The following is a 6,161-nucleotide window of genomic DNA, read 5'->3' as shown; positions in this document are numbered from 1 at the left end:
ATAAAAAAATTAAAATAACACGTCTATTTTTGAAATGCATTGTTGTAACGCGCTCGTTACTAAGACTGTAACGAGTAAAATATTACCAAAATTTTATTAGTAATGCGTTATATTACTGCGTTACAGCAAAAATTAATATATTACTGTAATATATTATATTTTGTAATGCGTTACTCCCAACACTGCTGTCGGCACTGAAACCACGCCTACTCGCGAGAAAACTCTTATCTCTCTCAATTTTCCAGTGCGTCATCAAGGCATTTTAGGCCCACCTAACTCAGAAATGGTGAAAAACTGTTTAATGATCTAACTCTGCAATTCAGATGTAAATGATTTTGTTTTGTTTTTTCAGCTAAGCACAAATGAGAGATTAATGAGAGGAAACTTATTTAGATATCTTTGCATCACTGTGTCTCGTGACTAAGGTTGAAAAATGGAACTATGGAAACTTTACATGGGAATATCTGGGAATTATGGCATGGATGAAGATAAGTCAGATGTTGAGGAATCTAATGTTTGTATGTGAATCAGTTGTATAAATTAGCCAGAAGTTACAAATAAATGTATTTTAATTCCATAAGTTTCCAACATAGAATTTATAAAAAAAATTCCAGAATGTGTGTGTTCAACAAAATGTGCTGCCATATTTTCAGTGGCGGCCGGTGACTTCTTTTCTCGAGGGCGCTCGATGCGAAGTTCGTCACAACATGTATGTAGCCCGTCATGTGTGTGGTTCCTTTTTTCAAAATATGTGTTCTGCGCATCAAGAGATCCTGTGTGCATCCCGTGTCAAAATAAGTCCCTGCTGCAGACGCGTCTAATGGGTTAATGATAAAAGAGACGCTCGCGTTTGCCAAATACTCGCATAATCTCATGTGTAATCAGAGTTTACTGTTAAGTGAGTGTTTTGCATGTATTTTGTGAACATGAGCGCCTCTTTTATCAAACACGGTTTTGAAAAAACACGTGATTCACAGGGTTTACATGAGACATATTTTAAAAACGCAAGCAACACACATGACACTCCGAAAACTTATTTTGAATTAGAAACCCTCGGATGAGCAGTCACGAGCCGCCACTTGTCGTGTTCAGGAACATCACTTTTGGTTCAAAAATAAAGTTTTACCGGATCCCGGCAGACATTTCTTCACAGAAATCAAGAAGACAATTGTGGTTGAATGCAATACGGCGTACAGACTAGACGGAGACGATCATAAATAATACTCGTGTTTGCAGTGCACACTTCATATCAGGTAAAATTATCTATGCATATGTATTGTTGTGTTGGTTTTATCTAGTACAAATCAGCAAGTTTCTGTTTTATAGGTGAAAGTCGCTAACCGCGCTATTGTTTAGCTTAAATGTTAAACAAACATACAGCGATAGATGTGTATGCCATCGTTTGAATAGTCTCTTAAAATAATCCACATTGCTAATCATATATAGCCCAGTGATAGGTTACATAAGACAGTAAGCCTAGACAAAATTACCCAAATCCACCTGAAAGTAATTTATATGTTGTCTATGAAATATCTAAAACCTGGTTAAAATCGCAAGAGTTAATTTACAAAAATACCTGTCACGGTCCCGCAGAATCAGTGACTGTACATATTCGGACAGATCCGAAACTAATTCTGCATCCATGTTTAATAAATCCCTCCTAAAACGTGCTAGTTTAAGCTTGTCAACATAGCCTCTGCGGCTCTTTCTGCCTCCAGCTAAGCCCCGCCCACACAAATACGTCACAATGTTTACCAACTGTAAAAGGGTCTATTTACCAAGCTGTTTTGTATTTTTCACAATATACACAAATTATTGATCACTAAATAACCTCAAAGTCTTCTTTTCACTCACAAAGGTATTTTTACCTACTCTATAAGGCTAAAAAAGCTGAGTTCAGTTGAAAAAAAAGAAAGTCATGGGATGGTATAAGGGGGGTAAATTATGAGTGAAATTCGATTTTTTTTTTGGTGAACTATTCCTTTAAGAGAACAAAAAATAAAACCTCTGTCATCATTTAACCTCACGTCAACTCCAAACCCATATGAAAGTAAATGAGTTCAAAAATGGCAGTCTGTCAATGATTCAGTTAATTACTGTAATGTCATTTCAGTAACTAACAACATTAGTCAGTTTATGAAATGAAGCTGCCTTATGACTTCAGAAGACATTAATGTTGCTTTTTGTTGTTTGATGTGAATACAGAAAGAAATACCAGAACCGCCTCACAAAATCACATTTTTTATTTCACATGTAATAGGGTTGAAACAACATGAGGATGATGACAGAAGTTTCTCTTTTTTGCCTTTAAAATTTTAAATCACTCAACTCTATAAAGCTTAAGGGATACAGCTCTGAAGTTCATTATCAGAGAAAAGCTGTTCACAGATGTACACATCACAAATCCTTAATATAAGATATGCTGAATCTATAATTCTGCTGGGCTTTTAATTTAAGTAGGTCCCACGAGAAGTGAATGTGAAGTCAGTTTTCTTTGTTGCTTCTCTGTTGACGCAGACTCAAGCACCGCTCTGTTTTCTTGGGTCATTTTTGTGAAGGCAGTTGGAGGTAAGATTACTTGTGCAGACTTCTGAAAACTCAATTCCTTTTGAATGAGCTCTGAATAATTTAACGATTGATATTTATGTATTATTTCACGCCTGCCTTTTCTGAGATATTTCCTTTAATGTAGGGGTGTTTGCGACAGTCCTCTGGGCCCCGTCCCAAAGATTCAGTGCAGAGATGTTGAAATCTACAGGGTTCTGCGTCTTTAATCACATCTCTATCAGAACTCTGTCCTCAGTAAACCTCATTCTTAAAGCACACAACACAGCATGCATTTTTGATTTTTCATTGCGCTTTTCATATGCACGCAAACTTCAGAGAAATGATTTGTGCAAGAATAGCATTAAAGAATATTAAGCTAGAAAGCTTGGTTTAGTAACAAAGCCTATCTTATTCAAATAGCGTTCTCTTTGTATTGCAATGCTTCAGTTTGAGCCAGGACTGTTTTGTATTGTTTTGTTTATTTTTTGGTAGTTTGTTGTGAAAATAAAATATTTAAACTAAATACATTTTAGGTATTGCCAATTTCTTACAAGTGAATAAACTGGTTCCAAGAATAAAAATAAACAAAAATCTGTCAACTATGCAAAGGCTGGAAAGAATGATGCAAGTTTCTTAAAAACTGAGTCGCTGTCACCAGATATACTTTGTAAAATCTTTATGTGAAAAGGGAATGAGTTTAAACAGCAATTCTTTTACAGTTTGTTTGTTTGTTTTTGACAAAAGATGACAGCGCTAGGGGGTGGAAATGAGATTTGTGCATTTGTGAAGCAGCCAGAAAAATTCGAAAAGTCTTCAAAAGTCTTTACAAATATAGCATTATGCTGTCATCAAAGTAACAGACAACAGTCATATCGAGATTAATATACTAAACCAAAACTAATAAAGAGAAATTGTATTCACGCCAAGTTCGACACAAAAACCAGCCTGATGCCTCGTTTATAAAGCATACGATTTGATTGTAAAGTGTGCGTACACAAAAATCCACGGCATACTAGTCCATATTTATAAAAGCTGTCTTTGACGTGGAAAAGTGCTAAGCGTTACGTCAGGGTCTAAAGCAGACATGCGCACTTTTGCTTGTCCGATTGCTGCAGGTTTATGAAATATAAGCCATTCTTGCAGATCAAAAAGGATTGAAACATTGACAAGCGCTCTTTTATATTGCGGTTTCGTTTACAAAGACGCGAAACTCATCGAGTGGTCCGGGGTGTTCACTGATATGCTCACACAAAAATCGCTGCAAAAGATGCTTTCCAACAGCTTTTATCGTAGTTTTTGTCCAACTCCATTGACTTGTATTAGATGTGCTGTGAGGTACGGTATTACTCCGTGCCAGGAACGTTGTTTGTATTCTTGCAATTGGTAAAGGCAGATTATGGCCACCAACTGGGCTGGAGTTTCTATTATTCAAGCTCTCAGCGGAAGAATATACGGGTGTGAGGCGTTTGGAAAAATAGGTCCACAAGTTTACAACGAATGCTAAAACAGCTGTTGGAAAGCATCTTTTGCAGAGATTTTTGTGTGAGCATATCATTGAACACCCCTGACCACTCGGTGAGTTTCACGTCTTTGTAAACGAAAGTTTAATGCATTTTAGGAAGGATTGTTCCAGTGCACCTATGCAGTCATTGTAGTGGGGGCTGATACAACAAACAACCAAAAATTCTTTGCCCAGCATCATATTTCCAAATTTCAGTAAAAACCGTTCTATTTCATCATAAACAATCTTAAAACAGGGCTTTTAGTGTAAAATACCGAACTTGTCCTTTAATTTATTTGTGTCCATGACACGAAATGCAGTTTTTTTCGTGCCTTGATCACGGATGTCTTTTTCTTTTTCGTGCGGATTTCTATAAATAGGTTTTCGTGTCTGTGGTACAACTTTCTTTTTCGTGGCATTTTATGTATTGTTTTCTCATTGTTTTTTTCTTATTTTCTTACCATTGTCGCTTAGCGTTGGGGTAAGAATCACTTTCTGTTACATTTTTAGACATCCTAACCCAAACCCCAAATCTAACCCCAACCCCAAGTGACAATGATGTAAAAATAGGGGGGGGGGGGGGAACGAAAAAAAAATACATAAAATGACATGAAAAAGAAAGATGTGCCACGGACACGAAAAAAATATTTATAGAAATTTGTGCTGAGTGAAATGAAAAAGACATTCGTGCTCAAGGCACAAAAAAGCTGAATTTCGTGCCATGTACAAGAAAAAAAATTATTACATTTTTTGTGACTAACACGACTTGCCATGAGATCATGTTGATTTCATAAATGAGAACCCTGGTCTTATTTTTTATGCGTAGTATTATTATGTAACTTTCAAAAACATTATTTTTATACATTTAAATAGATGCTGATGCGCAAAATATAGATGTATTTGCAACATTTTATTGTATCATTATGTTTTACAGTATAGCTACAAAACGTAAAACATTTACAAATCTTTCATACCATAAAGATTGCTGTACAATTTTCCTTTTAGCAACTTATCGATAATGTTACTACCCTAACTAGGGATGCTAAACAATTAATCGCGATTAATCATTAGCAGAATAAAAGTTTTTGTTTACATCACATATGTGTGTAAACTGTGTATAATAAATATGTATATATATAAATATGAACACATTCATGTATAATTTTAAGAAAAAAATGTATATATTAAGTATTTATATCTATATTTAATATAAATTATACATAAATATACAAATGTATATACACATGTAAACATTTCTAAAACATATACATGCATGTGTGTACATTTATTTATACAAAGTTATTATACATAGTTCACACACATATGATGTAAACAAAAACTTTTATTCTGCTAACGATTAATCGCGATTAATCGTTAAGCATCCCTAACCCTAACGTTACCTCAAAACTTAGGCCAAACCCTTTTACTCATTTTTTTTTATGAATACATAATGTATCCTTTTTATATTATGCAACGTAACGACAGAAATGTGTAGGAAAATTTTTGTAACAGTAGTAACAATAGAGCATTTACAAGTACGCTAACACAAATCCTACCCAAAACAGTTTATTAAAATCATGTACTGTCAGAAATAAAAAGCATAACAGACAGACAACTGTAATCACAATAATTTATTTATTGCAAAATTTTAAAAGCAGTACCAAAAGTAGTTAAAATGGCGCAATGATGTGCTGCAGCCCTCTTCTTTTTGGAGTATATGAAGTACAGAGAAGTATTAAAGTAAATCAGATATCTCTCTTTCAACGCGTGCATTTCAAAAGTAAGTACATCGACTGAAAGACGGCAATGTCGCAAATCTGAGCTGAAGCACGCAAGAGCCAATGAGCGTTTGAAATACTTAAAATAAAGCTTCTTGAGGTGCAATATTTAAATTAGATGTTTACAGTGACGGTCGCTGCTGAGAACTAGGATCAAGATCGCTGGATTAAGGGCTGTATTTGGATCTGTTCTCCGCAATCGTATAAATTTTAAGATGTGGATTAAAGCGAATTAATAAAATAAACATGTTTTCTGAATTTATGTTGTGTTTTTGTATAATTGTTGTTGCATTCGGTATTCGGTAAACAGCTAGCCATGATGTTAAGCAGTTCAA

The sequence above is a fragment of the Paramisgurnus dabryanus genome, chromosome 9 (assembly GCF_030506205.2).
Source record: "Paramisgurnus dabryanus chromosome 9, PD_genome_1.1, whole genome shotgun sequence".
Classification (NCBI taxonomy): Eukaryota; Metazoa; Chordata; class Actinopteri; order Cypriniformes; family Cobitidae; genus Paramisgurnus; species Paramisgurnus dabryanus.
This window is presented reverse-complemented; position numbering follows the sequence as displayed.